The 19,047-nt window shown below is 38.7% G+C and overlaps 1 protein-coding gene and 1 long non-coding RNA gene across 6 annotated transcripts in view; one reads left to right on the top strand and one right to left on the bottom strand.

Moving 5' to 3' along the window:
• Positions 1-15,565, bottom strand: part of LOC111559510 — a 220,308-nt gene extending 204,743 nt beyond the window's left edge. Inside the window, exon 1 of one of the 2 annotated variants that reach the window (XR_006594264.1) lies at positions 15,415-15,565. This is a non-coding gene — a long non-coding RNA (uncharacterized LOC111559510). The remainder of the gene's footprint in view (positions 1-15,414) is intronic. The other variant, XR_006594265.1, reaches the window with a different exon arrangement.
• A 451-nt stretch (positions 15,566-16,016) lies between these two features.
• Positions 16,017-19,047, top strand: part of ABCB5 (ATP binding cassette subfamily B member 5) — a 138,447-nt gene continuing 135,416 nt past the window's right edge. For all 4 annotated transcript variants that reach the window (XM_045052460.1, XM_023250426.2, XR_006594262.1 and 1 more), the window contains exon 1: positions 16,017-16,196. The gene's annotated coding sequence lies outside the window, so the exon portion shown is untranslated. The remainder of the gene's footprint in view (positions 16,197-19,047) is intronic.

A 19,047-nucleotide genomic window follows, 5' to 3' on the forward strand; every position in this document is an offset into this window, starting at 1 on the left:
AATTAAATTCTAATATGAAAATCACACAATCCAAATACAGCCCACCTACATCACTTCAAATAAGTCAGAATCAGAATCTCAGTGGAAAAGTAACACCAGACCTATATGTCTTCCATTTGCAAGTTCATCATTCTTTCTACAGTGCTTCCTGCCTTCTTAAATATGTCTTTGATACTTCATGAATCAGACCACAATCCGTATTTTAAAAACACTGGAGTTGAGGGGCACATGGAATGTTCAGTTGGTTAAGCATCCAACTCTTGATTTAGGCTCAGGTCATGACATCACAGTTCATGAGTTCCAGACCCCATCGGGCTCTGTGCTGACAGTGCTGAGCCTGTTTGGGATTCCCTCTCTCCCTCTCTATCCCTCACCTGCTCTCACACAGGCTCTCAAATAAATAAATAAATAAATAAATAAATAAATAAATACATAAATACATAAACACACAAACCTAAAATGCTGGAGTTGAATGTTATTTACAGAGTCCTTTCCATGTAACAGCATATACATGATAAATAATCCATACCACAAAGTGATACTTTTTGAAATACCTTAATTCACATAGCAAACATTTCCACAGCATTTTGTATGTACCAGGAACCACTCAGAGCATGTTACAAATATTAACTGTTTTGGTCCTTATTCTAATCTCACATTGCAGGTGCCATGATCATCCCAATTTATAGGAAAGAAAGCACAGACCCTAACAAAAAGCAATTTGCCCAAAGCCACTTAGCTAACAGGTCAGGGAACCAATCCTCCACTGAAGCAGTCCAGCTCCATGGTCCATGAGCTCAGACAGTGTCATTCCTCCGCCTGAAAACATCCATTGTCTTCCCATCTCACACAAAGTAAAAGTCAAAGTCCCTACAATGCCTTACTATGGCCTACATATCGCTAGTCTACCTCAGAGAAACCAAGCAGTCGCCCCCTCTCAGGGTCTTTAAGCTGTCCCTCCACCTAGAGCATTCTTCTTCTATACACCACTTCATCTTGCTCTCTTACTTTCCCTATTTCATACTCAGACATTGTCCATCTTCCCTAGTCTGCTTTTTCTCCAAAGCACTTATTATCACCTAAATATGTATTTCTTTGCTTTTGTCTATTTCCCTCTACCCCTGTTTCAAATGCAAGCTCCATGAAGAAAGGGCTTTGTTTGTTTGTTTGTTTGTTTGCTGTTACATACACAGTGCCTAGACAATTGCTGGTATGTAGCTGGCACTCAATTACCATCTGTTGGACAACTGAGTAACAATGTATGAATGTGTAGAAGATTCATCCCTGTGTGGGGGGAAAAAAGGAAGTAGAAAATGTTGATTCTACTCTCTCTAGATTGCCTTTTTAACTCCAGTGCTATGTGACCTGAAATATTTACTCTGCTACTTGCTTTTCACTTCAGAGGACCCAGACTACAGTGATTCAAAGTATACAGAAAGTTATACTTGTAATACAATAGACCAATCTTGGACATAGAATAATCCTAAAATATTTGTGAAGAATGATTCAGTTTTCACATGGTTTAGCTAAAATTTAAATATAACTTTTAAAATAATTTATAACATATATCACTAGTAACATTCATACATGATATTCTATTCTTGGTGAAATTTTTACAGATTAAAACCAACAAAAACTAACATCTTGTTGATAGAATTTACAGCCACAAGAACAGAGCAAAAACGAATTATATTTTGTACAAATAAACAAAAAAATAAGATAAAATGGACACTAGTTAAGCTTGTACATTTTATTCACTTAAAAATATATAGTTTTTAAATGCTTAGCACCATTCTAAGAGTTTTTGAAAAGTGATTTATTAACTCTCATCAGAAAATTAATTATACAATTATAATAGGATATTATAAAACACCCTATGAGTTAGATGCTAATATTACCCTTTTTTATAGATGAGAGCAGTGAAGCACAAAGAAGCAACTTATCCCAAGTGACACAGAGGCCATGGCAGAGACAGGTTTGGAACCTATCAATTTGGTCCTAAAGTCCTTTCCATGTAGCTGCCTTTTTAATAAGCCTTCATTATTGATTAGAAAATTACAGAATATCTACCTCTTCTTATTGGAATTTAGATCTGCAAATTTTGACAAAAGAAAAGTGAGCTTGTTAAAAAAAAAATAGCCACAAAAGAAAACTCACAATGGCAAAAGCTAAAATGAGTGCATTATGATAAGAACAAAACAATTATAAACTAATAATTTCTGGGAATTTGTACAAAAAAAGTTGATTGTAGTAAACATAATTTCTGAAAAATAAATTAAAGGATACTGTACAAAATAGCTATCAAAGAGTAAAACAGGTTTTGTGAAGTTTATTCTCTATACCAGCTAGGATGGGCTAAATAAAGTTATGGTAACAGATGACAGCTAATTATAATCATTTCAAAGGTTTGAAGCTGGAAAGTTTTATTTTTCACTCATGCTACATGCCTATCATATTCTGACAAAAGTTTCTGCATTAATTGTCTTCTCTTGGGACTTTTATTATCTGGAGTGCCAATGGTTGAAGTGACAAGCATCATCTCTTTTATTTCATTGGCCACAGCAAGTCACATGGCAGTGCCTGCCCTCAAGCAAGTGAGGAAGTGCCATTCTCCTGTGTGCCCAGAAATAGAAGGGAATCTATTGTTAGTGAGCAAGTTTTCAGTCAAAATTTCACAGTATGTAGCTTCTAGACAAATACACAAAATCAATACTCAGTTTACAAGAAAGATGGGGCAGCAGGAAACGGATGCAGGGTAGGCAACCAACATTTCCTGTCAACCATCAATGCCAGAAATAATAATAAACATGACAACAGTAGTCAATGTTCATTGAGAAGTCACAAAATGCCTGGCACTATGCTTTGTAGGCATTTCTCATTTAATCCCCAAATACCACAGGGTAAGTGGGTATTTTTGTCTATTACACAAAAGAGAAAACTGAAGAACAAAGAAGTAAGATACCTTTCTGGGCCTTAGAGCTAGTAACTGTTGGAACCAGGACAATAACTTAGACCATCTGATAAATATCCCCTCTTAGAATTGCTCCTCTCTTCTGTTTCCCCTGTTGTGCTTCTCTTCTGAATAGCACATGATTCAGAATTTAAAACATTTTATCTCTGGATATTGCAGGTTTTGCGACAGTATTCATCAGTGGATCTTGTGTACAAAATAGAATTTGACCCTGATGGTTTAGCTATAACTGGAAAAGACAACTTCCACAAAATTTTCTCATAAAGCCTGTTGCCAAGATTGTTGAGAACAGCATGTGCTTTTCCAGATTATAGTGATAAGAAGCTCGATGTTGCTGAGAGCTGCAAGTCTTGACAAGGCAGCACGTCTCCAGGAGAGGAATATTTTTGCTGGCCTCCACAAAAGCCTGTGCATTGGCTTCTTGGTGGGGAGAGCTGGCTGAGTGTACTGGGAAACCACATTGATGAGATTCATGCTGTTGGAAGGGCTTTCAACAGGAAATAGTCAATAGATTGTCCTAAATCCACTGAGTTTGCAGTGGGGTGCTGCTTCAATAGTCTGGACATCACCATGCTGTCCATTCACTTGAATTCTAAAGGGGGATTAATTGAAAAAAAAAAAGGAGTCTCTGCCTAAATGAATTAGTTGTATCCAAATTAGTCATCCACACCTTGGAGTTTATACATCATACCAGGAAAAAAATGTAACTACTACAGTGTTTGGTATCTGCTAAGCTGTAAATCTCTTCGACAGGAGCTTACTGTCATGGGTTGGTAGGCCCTGATGATAATGGCCTCTAGCCATTGTGCCCACCACACACACACACACACACACACACACACACACACACACACACACACATATACACATACTCCATATCTTTCTTGTCTTGAGCCAGGTTCCTTCAAGTTAACTGGATCTCTTTCAACACTATGTACCCTCATTGGATCTTTTCTCTCACCCACAGGGTACAAAGGATTCTGTGAAGAGGTCCTCAGAGCTAGTAGCTCAGGTTATTCATCAGGCCAAAGCTGGTCTGCTAACCAGCCCCCTGATAACCAAGGGGCTTCTAACAGGCTTCCAGAATACCATAGTTACACATGGAAACCTGGAATAGAATGCACCAATTCCCTTCTGCTTGGGAGGTGGGAGTGACAGGATACAAAGCAGGATTTGGATATCTCTCATTAACCCTTATATCATCATACATTCTGTTGATTTTGGCATAATCTCCATGTCTCATTACCTGCAGGAGTTTGGATTCTGATATCCAAAGCCAAGCTTTTTTGCCTCAAGAACTTGGTATTCAAGACTTTTGTTTCTTTTATAAGTTTTGAAATCCATTCATCAGTCCAACTGATATTCCTTTTCTAAGCTGTATACCTACCCTCCCTCTGTGAGCAGTGTATAAAGAAAATCATATTGTGGGGAAAGGTAATGGGTTCCAAGCTGCTCAGTGGAAGAGCAGAAGAGTGGGGTTAAGAACTCTCACTAATGTATATCAGAATATTATTTGTTGGATATGCTTTCTTGAATGCTGAGTGTTTTCTCCTATTTTGAGGTTATTTTAATAATTGTAATAGCTACATTTATGTAGTACTTACTCAGTGCCAGCAGCTTAGATGACTTTATTCTCCAAAATTCACAAAATTCTACGAGTTGGAACTTTTATCTCCTTTCACAGATAATATAAGGGAGTCTTGGGTAAATTTATTAACTCAGCCAAGTTCACACAGGTAGCAGATCGTAGAGCCAGGCACTTTGTTACACCATGGGTGTACAAAGATTAACGATACAAGGATGAGTAATACAAAGATGAATGCACCAACAAGTGTAGACATTAGACAATTAAATGGATTCTGAAAGTCCTTGTGACCAAAACTGTTATTAAGGTTTAAACACATTGAAGAGGTATTTGACCAAGTACAGAAGACTCACTAAATAAATTAACACTGAGCTGATTCAAGAAAAAAAAAACAGGAAGATTAAACAAGTGCAAGGAATGGGAGAGGAAGGAGAGGAAGGAAAGGAAGGGTATTTTGTTCACAAGAAATAGCATCAAAAAAGGTTCAGAGGCAAGCTGAAATGGAATGGTTTGCTCCATGTTTAGGACTATTTTTCTAGCTATCCACTGCTGTTTAACAAGCCACCTGAAAATTTAGTGTCTTACACCAGTAGTTATTTTGCCTATGAACTTGTATTTTAGACAAGGCTCTGTGGGGACAACTTATCTCTGCTCTACCTGGCATCATTCATAACAGCTCAAAGGCTGGGCTAGAATCAACTGAAAGTTCATGCATACATGAATTGATAATGGCCATAGGCTGAAACCTTAGCTGGGTCTATGAGCTGATAAACCTACTCCTGGCCTCTCCCTATGGCTTCAAATTCCTCACAACATGGTCACTGGGTTGCAAAGGTGAACATCCTGAGATATAGTAAAAAAAAGTGAAAGCCACATCACATATTTTTACCTAGCCTTGTAAACCACGCAGAGTTACTTCTACCACATTCTCTTTGTCAGTACAACCACAAAATGCCACCCAATTTCAAAGAGTGGAGTAAAGACCTCAACCCTTGAATGGGGAAGGTTTTAGAAGAGCATATGGAAATGGGAAACATGGTTGCAATCTTTTTTAACACATACTATCCAGGAGCACTGGGGTGGTTCAGTTGGTTAGCATCCAACTCTTGATTTCAACTCAGGTCATGATCCCAGGGTAGTGGGATCAAGCCCCCTGTCAGGCTCCATGCTAAGTGTGGAGCCTGCTTAAGATGCTTAAGATTTTCTCTCCACATCTGCCCCTTACCCCATTCATGTGCATTCTCCCTTTCTCTAAAAATAAATTAAAATTAAAATTAAAAAATAAAACATATAATCCAATGCAATTCTAATCATAAAAATATATATAAAAATACAGATAGTCATCTCCTGCAACCATGCTCTTCCTAATCTAATCACACTATTAGCTGCATGAGGTCTTCATCAGCTTATTTACTCATTGCTTACTAGGAGACGGTTACCAGCATAATGTCAAGAATATAATTTAAGTCATTCACAAGGCTTTAACATGGCTTACCCACACAGTAGACTGGACACAGGGAAATCCTGTCATCACTACACAAAATGCTTGTTGTGTTACCTTGGCCACGTGGCAAAAAATATATTTATGAACTGTCTGCAACAAAGACTTACCTAGAGGTGGGGTTAAGATGGCAGAGGAGTAAGGCACCTTGCTTGGCAAGCACCAACCCTGCTTTCTACCTCAAACACAGCTAGATAAATATTAAATTATTTTTACCTCCCAAGAAATTGATCTGAGGACTGAGAGCAAAGCTACACGTCTACAAGCAAAAAAGAAAAAAACAAAACAACCACCTTATGGAAGGTAGGAACTGCGGAGAGTTGATTTGGGAGAGAAAAGAGCCAAAGGCATTGCAAAGGGATGGGAGCCATGATCGCTGAGAGAGAAAGCGTGAAAAAAGAATGAAAACACACGAGGAGAAATTCACAGGAAAACTCTTCCCCAAAACCACTGACTGGGAAAAAGGAGAGGGTTTAAATACCGCAGTTTTTTATAAACAGCAGAGCACAGAGTCTGAAGTCTCAGATGTCAGCGCCTCAGTGTCATGTGTCACTAGGGTCACACCTGGTGGTGCTCTGCTGGGGAGGGAGGGCAGAGGCCTGGTAGCAGGCAGAGGTGTCTGAGAATCCCCTAAGTCACATGGGGTAAACAGTTCCCCTGCTTGGAGTGCTTTTGGTAGAGGCGATATGGCCTCTCCAGGGACAAAAGACCCAGCAGGCACCACAGAGCTGTGCCATTCACCAGCATAGGAACAGAGACACCAGCTGAGGACAGCAAACCTTGACACTGCCTTTGTGCTATGATTTACCATAAACTCCAAGCTGCTCACACAACTGTTTTCTGGGACAAGCCAGCACCATCACAGTGCAATGAGACCCTTTCCTAGAAGATCAACATGGGGCCCTGCTGCAGGGGTCTCCAAAGTTTAGAGTGTAGAAACACAGTCAAGCCAGAGATAAAATACAGAAGGGCTATGCCGCCTGGCAGGCATACAACTCAGACACAGACAGGGTGCAGGGGATCTGAAGGAAACTGAGGACACAGGAAGGGTGATTGTTTGCTGGTCTGTGAGGGCTTCTTGAGGACTGGTGGACACAGCTCTCCAATCCTGAGACAAGAGAGCAAGGCAAAGTGATTTTCAACCTTCCCCCACCAGTAGTGACCTACCTCAGTGAGTTTAACAGTGCCACCAAGTGGAAAATGCAGCAGCTACACGAAGCCACTGCCCCGCTGCCCACTTCCTGGGCATCTCCACTACAGCAAGTCCACCTGAGAATCAGCACAACAAGCCATTCCCCCAGAAGACCAGCACAAACCCCTCACACATATCAAGTCTACTGATCATAGAGTGCTGCAAGCTCCAACTCTAGGGGAAATAGGATTTAGCTTCCTTTTTATTTTTATTTTTTAATGTTATTATTTTATTTTTTAATTTTATATATATGTATTTTTTTTACTGTTATTTTTTGGATCTAGCTTCATTTAGCAAGCAGACCAAAACACACCCAGGATCTATTTTGGTTTTTTTTTGTTTTTGTTTTGTTTTGTTTTGTTTTTTTCTGGACAAAATGACAAGGTGGAGCAATTTACCCCAAAAGAAAGAACAAGAAGTAGAAATTACAACAAGAGAATTAATCAATACAGATATAAGATGTCTGAACTAGAATTTAAAACAACAATTATAGGATACTAGCTGCACTTTCAAAAAAGCATAGAGGACACTAGAGAATTCATTACTAAAAAATAAAAGAACTAAAATCTAGTCAGGTCAAAATTAAAAATGCTATAACCAAGATGCAAACCTGAATGAATCCCATGACAGTGAGGATGGACAAAGCAGAGGAATGAATCAGTGACACAGAAGATAAAATTATGGAAAATAATGAAGCTGAAAAGAGGAGGAAAAGACAGCTTTTGGATTACAAAGGTAGACTTAGGGAACTCAGCAACTTAAAATGTATCAACATTCATTTCATAGGAGTCCAGAAGATGAAGAGAGACAAAAAGAGCAGAAGTTTTATTTGAGCAAATTACAGCTGTAAACTTACCTAGACATCACAATCCAGGAGGCAAAGAGAACTCCCATTAAATTCAACATAAATCGGCCTACACCTAGATATATCATAATCAAATTCACAAAATACATGGCAAGAAAATAATCTGGAAATCAGCAAGGGAAAAAAGTCCTTAAACTACAGGGGAAGATAGGTCAGTTTTGCAACAAACCTGTCCAGAAATTTGGCAGGCCAAAAGGGAATGGCAGAATGTATTCAACGTGCTGAATGGGAAAAATATGCAGTCAAGAATATTTAATCCAGCAAGGCTGTCATTCAAAATAGAAGGAGAGATAAAGAGTTTCCCAGACAAACAAAAACTAAAGGAGTTCATGACCACTAAACAAGCCCTGCAAGAATTATTAAAGAGGACTCTCTGAGTGGGGAAAAAAAGATGAAAGCAACGAAGACTAGCAGGGAACAGAGAACTTCACCAGATATAACAACTCTACAGGTAACACAATGGCACTAAATTCCTATCTTTCAATAATCACTCTGAATGTAAATGGACTAAATGCCCCAATCAAAAGACAGAGAATATCAGAATGGATTAAAAAAAAAATCCAAAAAATGAAAACAACAAGATCCACCTATATGCTGCCTACAAGAGACCCATTTTAGACCTAAAGACACCTGACATTTAAAGTGAGGGGATGGAGATCCATTCATCATGCTTATGGATGTCAGAGAAAGCCGGAGTAGCCATACTTATATCAGACAAACTAGATTTCAAAACAAAGATTGTAACAACAGACGAAAAAGGGCATTATATCAAAATTGAGGGGTCTATCCATCAAGAAGATCTAACAGTTGTATATTTGTGCCCCAAACTTGAAAGAACCCAAATATATAAATCAATTAACAACAAAAATAAAGGAATTCACTGGTAATAATACAGTAATAGTGAAGGAATTTAACAACCCACTTACAGCAATAGATTATCTAAGCAGAAAATCAACAAGGAATCAATAGCTTTAAGTGGCACACTGGACCAAATGGACTTAATGAATATATTCAGAACATTTTATCCTAAAGCAGCAGAATACACATTCTTTTTGAGTACACATGGAACATTGCCAAAACAGATCACATACTGGGTCACAAATCAGCCCTCAACAAAAAGATAGAAAACATACCATGCGTATTTTTAGACCACAACACTATGAAACTTGAAGTCAACCACAAGAAAAAATTTGGAAAGTCACAAAATACATGGAGGTTAAAGAATACTCTACTAAAGAATGAATGGGTTAACCAGGAAATTAGAAAAGAGGTAAAAAAAAAAAAAGTACATAGAAGCAAATGAAAATGAAAGCACAACTGTGCAAAACCTTTGGGATGAAGCAATGACAGTCTTAAGAAGGAAGTATACTGTAATACAGACCTACCTCAAAAAGCAAGAAAGGTCTCAGAAACACAACCTAACTTTACACCTAAAGGAGCCAGAAAAGGAATAGCAGATAAGCCCTAAAACAAGCAGAAGAAGAGAAACAATAAAAATGAGAAAAGGAATAAATGATCTAGAAACAGAAAAAATTAGTAGAATAGATCAATTAAACTAAGAGCTGGTTCTTTGAAATTAATAAAATTGATAAAATGCTAGCCAGACTTATCAAAAACAAAAGAGAAAGGACCCATGATAAAATCATGAAGAGGAGAAATCACAACCAACACCACAGAAATATGAACAAATATAAAACAATATGATGAAAAATTATACAACAAACTAGGTGATCTGCAAGAAATGGAAAAATTCCTAGAATTTCACAAACTACCAAAACTGAAACAGGAAGAAATAAAAAATTTCTTTTCTAGCAATTAGATTGAGCCAGTAATCAAAAATCTCCCAATAAACAAGAGTCCAGGGCCAGATGGCTTCCCAGGGGAATTCTACCAGACATTCAAAGAAGAGTTAATACCCATTCTTCCCAAATGGCTCCAAAAAATATAAATGTAAAGAAAACTTCCCAACTCCTTCTACAAAGCCAGCATTACCTTGATTCTAAAACCTTTTAAGACCCCACTTAAAAGTAGAATTGCAGGCCAATATTTCTGATGAACATGGTTGCAAAAATTTCTAACAAAATACTAGCAAATTGAACCCAACAGTACGTTAAAAGAATTACTCACCACGAACAAGTGATATTTCTTCCTGGGCTGCAAGGGTGGTTTAATATCCACAAATCAATCAATGTGATACACTACATTAATAAAAGAAAAGATCAGAACAATATGATCTTCTCAATAGATGCAGAAAAAGCATTTGACAAATACAGCATCCATTCTTGATAAAAAAAAAAAACTCAACAAAGTAGGGATAGAAAGAACATACCTCAACATCATAAAGGCCATATATGAAAGACCTTAAGCTAATACCATCCTCAATGAGTAAAACCTGAGAGTGTTTTCTCCACAGTCAGGAATAAGATAGGCAGCCCTGTCCACCTTCAACATTACTATTTAATATAGTACTAAAGTCTTAGCCTCAGCAATGAGACACCAAAAGAAATAAAAGGCATCCAAATTGGCAAGGAAGAAGTCAAACTTTCGCTATTTGCAGATGACATGATAGGTAGAAAGTGCGAAAGAGTCCACCAAAAATTTGCTAGAACTAATACATGAATTCAGCAAAGTCTCAAGATATAAAATCAACATGCTGAAATCTGTTGTATTTCTATACATAAACAATGAAGCAGGATAAAAATAAATCAAGGAAATGATCCCATATGCAATTGTTCCAATAATAATAAGATACCCAGGAATAAACCTAACTAAAGAGGCAAAAGATCTATGCTCTGAAAACTAAAGAACATTTATGAAAGAAATTGAAGAGAACAAAAAAAAAAGGGAAAAACATTCCATGCTCATGGAAGAACAAACATTGTTAAAATATCCATACTACCCAAAGCAATCCACACATTTAATGCAATCCCTATCAAAATACCACCAGCATTTTTCACAAAGCTAGAAAAAGCAACCTTGAATTTGTATGGAATCACAAAAGACCTGGAATAGCCAAAGCAATCTTGAAAAAAAAAAAAAATCAGGAGGCATCATGACTCCAGACTTCAAGCTATATTACAAAACTGCCATGATCAAGATAGTATAGTACTGGCACAAAAAACAGACATATAGATCAATGGAACAGAGCAGAAAACCCAGAAGTGAACCCACAGCTATGGTCAACTAATCTTCAACAAAACAGGAAAGAATATCCAATGGAAAAAAGACAGTCTCCTCAACAAATGGTCTTGGGAAAACCATACAGCAACATGCAGAAGAATAAAACTAAACCATTTTCTTACACCATATACAAAAATGATTTCAAAATGGATGAAAACCTTAAATGTGAGACAGGAAACCATCAAAATTGTAGACAAGAACACAGGCAACAACCTCTTTGACATTGGCCCCTGCAATTTCTCACTAGACATGTCACTGGAGGTAAAGAAAACAAAAGCAAACATGAACTGTTGGGTCTTCATCAAGTTAAAAGTCTTCTGTACACTGAAGGAAACAATCAACAAACCTAAAAGGCAGCCTACAGAATGGGAGAGGATATTTGCAAATGACATATAAACAACATATAAAGGGTTAGTATCCAAACTAGAAAGAACTTATCAAACTCAACACACAAAAAATAAATAATCCAATTAAGAAATGGGCAGAGGACATGAATAGACACTTTTCCAAAGAAAACATCCTGATGGCCAACAGGCACATGAAAAGATGCTCGCTCATCATCAGAAAAATACAAATCAAAAACACAGTAAGATATTACCTCACGCATGTCAGAATGGCTAGAATTAACAACATGAGAAACAATAAGTGTTGGCATGGATGCAGAGAAAGGGGAACCCTCCTACACTATTGGTAGGAATGCAAACTGGTCCAGCCACTCTGGAAAACAGTATGGAGTTTCCTCAAAAAGTAAAAAATAGAACTACCCTATGACCTAGCAATTGCACGACTAGGTATTTACTCAAAGGATATAAACATATAGATTTGAAGGGGTACATGCCCCCTCATGTTTACAGCAGCATTGTCAACAATAGCAAACCTATAGAAAGAGCCAAAATGTCCATTGACTGAAAAATGGATAAAGAAGATGTATGTATACGTATATGTATATGTATATGTATATGTATATGTATGTGTATATGTATATATGTATATATGTATATATACAGTGGGATATCATTCAGCCATCAAAAAGTATGAAATCTTGCCATTTGCAACAATGTGGATGGAGCTAGACTGTATTATGCTAAGCAAAATAAGTCAGAGAAAGACAAATACCATATGCTTTAACTCATATGTGGAATCTAAAAAACAAAACAGATGCACATATGGGAGGGGGAGAAAAAGGAAAAAGAGAAAGAAAATTGTAAGAGAGTCTTAAAGATAGAGAACAAACTCAGGGCTGATGGAGGGAGATAGGTTGAGGATGGGCTAGATGGGTAATGGGTATTAAGGAGAGCACTTACGTATGTAAGGGATGAATCACTGAATTATACTCCTGAATTATATTATCACTGAATTATACAATACCAATATCATACTGTATCTTAACTGACTAGAATTTAAATACAAATTTGAAAAACAAAACAAAACAAAAAAACAAAGACTTAGCTAAAATTTTTGTGTAAAGTTTTGAATTGCATTCTTGCAATTCAAAGACCATCTCAAGTTATTTTTTCTACGTTGCTACAGATGCCTCTACTTCTGTAGGCAGTAATCTGTGAAGTCTTAACCAAGAATCCCTAATGATTTGGCAGAGTTTCAGGAAAGGTCTTATTGTTTGTGGAAATGTTCTCAGAATGGCTTAATGCTTTTAGCTTTATCTCACTTACTGGATATAATATTTAATTTTAACAGTCAGATTTTAAGACCCTATCATTTCCATGCCCTACAGGTCTCAGAGTGCAAGTGGCTCAGTAATGAAATATAAAGTTACTTTACTTTGGCAACGTGGAGTGAAGCTAAAAGGATTAGAGTTCTCTTATCTAGAAAAATTTAACTTGCCTTTTCAGCTTCTTAACCACCTCACTTCTCCCCCCTGCCCAACGCACACAATCATGAAAGACACAGAGAAGCAATGATTTTTATTGTTTCTCATAGTGATGACAACAGAAATAATGGTGAGCAAATGCAGACATGGACCCTGTTACCAAAGGACAAAGGTTTATCAAATAGTCACACAAAAAGAGACGTAATTGAGAAGGGGCGGGGGGGGGGGATGCGCAGAATGCTACAAAGGAAAAGCACATATAAAAGTATTTATTATAAAAAAGCTGGCCCAGGAAGGCCTCTCCAAGGAAGTGACAGTTGAGGTGATGCTGAGGAATGAGTATGAGCTAATCTTCAGTCAGGGGTGAGAGGGGCAAAGAGATAGACGGGGAGTTCTGGAGAGAACAAATGAGCAAGGGGCTTACAGGATGAGCATGGTGAACTCAAGGAAGTTAAAGGACAGAAGGCCCAACACACAGGATGCTTAGAGGTGTGGAATCAGGTGAGGTTGGAGAACAAGAAGCCATTAACAAGTTTTAAGCCTCTAGGGGTGCCTGGATGGCTCAGTCTGTTAAGAAGCTCAGGTCATGATCTCATGTCTTGTGGGTTCCAGCCCGCTGTCTGGCTGCATGCTGACAGCTCAGAGCTTGGAGCCTACTTTGGATTCTCTTTCTCTGCCCTCCCCTGCTCACACTCTGTCTCTCTCTCAAAAATAAATAAACAGTACCCACAAATGTATGCCCAACTCCTCTTTGACAAAGCAGGAAAGAGTATCCAATGGAAAAAAGTCTCTTCAGCAAATGGTGTTGAGAGAACGGGACGGCAACATGCAGAAGAATGAAACTGGATCACTTTCTTATACCATACACAAAAATAAACTCAAAATGGATGACAGACCTAAATAAGAGACCTAAACCCTAGAGGAGAAAACAGGCAACAACCTGTTTGACCTCAGCTGCAGCAACTTAGTACTCAACATGTCTCCAAAGGCAAGGGAAATAAAAGTAAAAATGAACAATTTGGACCTCATCAAGATAAAAAGCTTCTGCAGCGCAAAGGAAATAAACAACAAAACTAAAAGGCAACCTACGGAATGGAGAAGATATCAGCAAATGACATATAGGGTAAAGGGCTAGTATCCAAAATCTATAAAAAAAACTTATCACACTCAATATCTAAAAAACAAATAACCCAGTGAAGAAATGGGCAGAAGACATGAATAGACACTTTTCCAAAGAAGACATCCAGGTGGCCAAAAGACACATGAAAAGATGCTTGTCATTGCTCATCATCAGGGAAATACAAATCAAAACCAAAATGAGTTACCACCTCTCATTTGTCAGAATGGCTAAAATTAACAACTCAAGAAACAAGAGATGTTGGCGAGGAACATCTGTGGAGAAAGGGGAATACTTTTGAACTGTTGGTGGGAATGCAAACTGGTGTAGCCGCTCAGGAAAACAGTGTGGAGCTTCCTCAAAAAATTAAAAATAGAACTACCCTACAACCCAGCAATAGCACTACTAGGAATTTACCCAAAAGATACAAGAGTGCTGATGCATAGGGACACATGTACATCAATGTTTATAGCAGCACTTTCAACAATAGCCAAATTATGGAAAGAACCCAAATGTGCATCAACTGATGAGTCGATAAAGAAGATGTGGTTTATATATACAATGGAATACTACTTGGCAATGAGAAAAAATGAAATTCTGCCATTCTGTCATTTGCAACAATGTGGGTATTATGCTGAGTGAAATAAGTCAGTCAAAGAAAAACAGGTATCATGTTTTCACTCATATGTGTATTTGAGAAACTTAACAGAAGACCAACGGGGAAGGAAAGGGGAAAAAGTAGTTTCAAACAGAGAAGGAGGCAAACCATAAGAAAGTCTTAAATACAGAAAACAAACAGGGTTGATGGTGGCGAGGGGCAGGGAAAACAGGTGATGGGCATTAAGGAGGGCACATGTTGGGATGAGCACCGGGTGTTCCATGTAAGCAATGAATCATGGGAACCTACTCCCAAATCCAAGAGCACACTATATACACAATGCATGTTAGCTAACTTGAAAACAAATTATATTTAAATAAATAAACAAACATTTTAAAAATTTGAAAAGTAAGCCTATTTTTAGGCTCATTCCATTCAGGATCACATAATCGTCAGCTAGAGGAAACCAAGAGAGGTTAGTGGAGTTTTTGCGTTCCGTGTACAGTTTGCTGCCATAGCTCGGCAAACAAATACTACCACTGCCCGCCACCCCGTTTAACAACCCCGTTCTCCTTACCGTGAACTCCTCCCCCAGGCGCTTCCGTCCTCCACACCACGTGCAGCAGGAACCCAGCTTCTCCCCAGGCTGTGACGGCTCACTCAGCTGTGGCGGGAAAGCAACGCCACGGGAAGCGAAGATATCGTGCGGGAGGACCCGGATGTACTGGGCGCAAACCTCCGCAGGAAGGACTCAGACTCCCGCCACAGGGCTGCGACCCCGTCGTTGGCCCTCTGCTCACACAGGGCGGCGGCGTGTTTGGAGTCTTCATCGTGTTGGTCCTTCCAGCACCTTTAGGGCTTATTTACTTGAGGACAGGATGCAGCAGTGGGGCTGCCGGGAGGCTTGTGAGACGCGGAGAGGCAGATGGCCTCCAGATGGTGGAATCCCGCTACCAGACCGACGATGCGGGCTGACCCTCTAAAAGCGCCACGCCACGTCCTCCAGCCTGTGTCTGCCGTTCTTCCCTCCGCAGAGCACCTCATTAAAGAGCCTGACAATCTGAAAGGCTTGTTTTCCTTGCTCTCAGAACTTTATAATGTGGACTCCCAGCAAAAGAGAAAACCTCGTGAAACAGTCACCCACTTGTTTTAGGACATTTGGAAGAGAGGAGCCTCTGGAGACGTGCTCTCCCTGAGGTGAAAGCATATCTTTGATGCTTTTCAGAGGGAGCTGCCTGACTGAACGTCCCTGAGAGCAAATTCAGATGATTTTGTAAATAATCAGCCAGAGGAAGGCAAGTCTCTGGCGACAAGACCAGACCAGAAGCAGAAGCCTCTGCTCTAGATGAAGACCAACAGGTACCAGTGTTATTCCTAAACCCGGATCAAGATTTGGCGGGAGGGGAACCATAACAAATGACCAAGGGACCAGGATAAAGTAATTACACAGTGAGGAAACCTCAAATAATGATTTACCAGGGAATGACATAAATTGTGATTCTTAGCTGGTACCCGACCCCAATATGCAAACAGTTAATCTTCCTCCAATGGAGTATTTTTCATATCACTTTTCTGCTCAGAAAGTTTTAGAGGCAAATTCAGGAGGGAGGATAAATTACAACGCTCCCCTTGGTTGTTTCTGGTCCTGTACAATCAGTCTCCTCCACAGCCAACTCCCCCTCTTCCACTTTATTCCAGCTCTCTATTTCCACCTCCGTGCTTCGGCTCAGACCATGCCTCTTTGGAATGATCTTGCTCTCTTCTTACCTAGGCCATCTTTTATCCCTTAGAACATCACCCAAGTCCCACTTCTGTGGAACCATCCACAGCCACTTCTGTTTACATTTATTACTGAGATCTTACAGTTCCTACTACCTCCACCCAGTATGTGTATCTGTAAGTATACACAAATGAATGCCATTTTTTGTGATACTCTGTAATTATTCATATGTTTGCTCTCTCTCTTCTTCCAAGGAAAACACAAGTTCCGCATCAGGGCCCATATGTTTGATCTCTTTTATATCTCTCATAGCTCTTAGATGAAGGGTAAACTTCAGGGAAGATGACAGGAGGCATTCCTCAAACTACTTTGGGCAATTCTATTTCATGAGCAACAGTGACATCTAGTGGTTAGAAGGTTTCATGGCTTCTGACTTTTTAGTAATTGGACATTTATAGAGAAAATGTTGCAGATTATTTAATAAATCAAATTATTCCCATAACTTGTGCTTGCTTAAAAAGATATCTCAAATACATATTATTTTCTCTGCCTTCCAAGTGCCTTCCCCTAACCTTCTGTGGTCCAACGGCCCACAAACTGCTGTAAAGGGTCCCTGCATGTGCTTCTTGCAAACCACAACTTCCCTTTCCCGTAGGAAGATCACCAGAGCTTTCATGGCGATTATGTGATTTTTAATTCTCTGCTTCCTGTTAGGATAGAATTTTATGTGCATAAATATTTATTTTGGAAATAAAATATGTAATTGAGGAAGACACTTGAGATGATAAATATGATAGCCAGAGTAGAAACTCATTTCAAAGCCAAATGGGAGAAAGGCAATGTGGTATAAGGAAAGCTTGCGGGCTTTGGCTTCTGAGGGACTTGGGATCAAATGCCAATTCTTCCCATTAAAGTTACATAGTAGTTATAACAGACTAACATCCTTGGGAATCAGTTTCCTCATCCCAAACAGTGAGAGTGACATATACCTTGCCAGGCTGCTTTGGGGAGGATTAGAATCATGTACAATAAAATTTTGGTCCAGAGTAGGTAGCCAATAAATGATAGTCAAATAATGATGATTATTTACATTTTACTAAGAATAATTGTCCTCATGTTTCCAATTCGATATTTTGAAATACCAAAATCCTGGCTTTTAAATTTTGAGTTGTCAGTAATTAACTTTGATTCTGATTAAAATTATTTCTCCATCATCTCTCTTAGTTTCAGATACTAAAACTTCAAAATAATGCATTTGGGGAAAATAAGTCTATGAAAATGAAATAGGAATTCTGATCTGTAGACATCACAATTTGAATTGTAATGAAGGGTTTAGAAGAACTGGAACAGACTGAAATTTTTATATAGAAAACTTGAAATTTTTTAACTCAAGTTATAAATTGTAAAGTTAATCTGGATTTGTGGAGGGAGAAAAAAGCTGTAGGAATGAATATGTAAACCAATTTATTGCAAGAAAATATTGTGAAGTGCTAACTTCTGTGGCCCTCCTGTGGGCAGAATGTGAATCACAATCACCCTTTTAAAATGTATATATTTTGTTGGAAAAGATCATCTGAGTATTCTCTATTTTATCTGAAGCCTGAAATAAAAAAGCAAGAGCTTGTTTCAGAAGTTCACCTTTCGTGCCTACTATTTGGAACTTGGCAAACTTGTTTCCATATAAGGAATGTTATATACCATGGTTTATTTCCCAGCCAGCCCCACAGATTAATGCCAGTTAGGATTCAACTACATACCTCCACAAATATTACTAGCCCAGGTAACAGCAATGGGCAGTGATATTTTATTGGGAATGTCAAAGAGCAATACAATTTCTGAGTTGGAAGAAATTTGAGATCTCTATTTTAAATTCTACTTGAGTATACCAAAAACACACTTCTCCCCAGTTTCAGCTCTAGCAATGGGAGCAGATAATCCCCTCCCCACCTAGGACAAATGCAGTTATCTTCTCCTTTTGAGTGCTATAGAAACAGCAAGGCATAGGCAGGAGACCTGGGTTCTAATTCTCACTCTTTCATCTGTTACAGAAGAGGGAATAGGGGATGGGGGTGAGGGTTCCAAAATCTAAGGGAGTTAAATAAGCTCTATTTTGTACTCACATTAGCAATCGTTGTAGATTGGCTAGAGCTCTGTTCCAAGTCTTTGTATTCAGTGATGCAGGCTGAAGTAGCAGCCACTAACAACATGCTAGTCTGGTGGCAGAGGGAAAAAATAAATTGACTGCGATGGCTCAGAGTTTCTTGGAAGAGGCACAGGCCTCTTGCACTCACATTTCTCAGTCAAAGCAAGTTATAGAATCAAGGCTAATGTCAGTGAAACAGTAAATGTACTCTTCTGTACTTCTCTGGGTGGGCTCCAGAGAAGGGCATAGTAGGGAGGCACAGCAAATATTTTGAACAAATAATGAAATATACCCCCTTTTGTGAGTATAAACAGACCACTGTGGTCTTCTAAGATTGAATCCAAAAC

Source organism: Felis catus, chromosome A2 (assembly GCF_018350175.1).
Source record: "Felis catus isolate Fca126 chromosome A2, F.catus_Fca126_mat1.0, whole genome shotgun sequence".
Lineage (NCBI taxonomy): Eukaryota > Metazoa > Chordata > Mammalia > Carnivora > Felidae > Felis > Felis catus.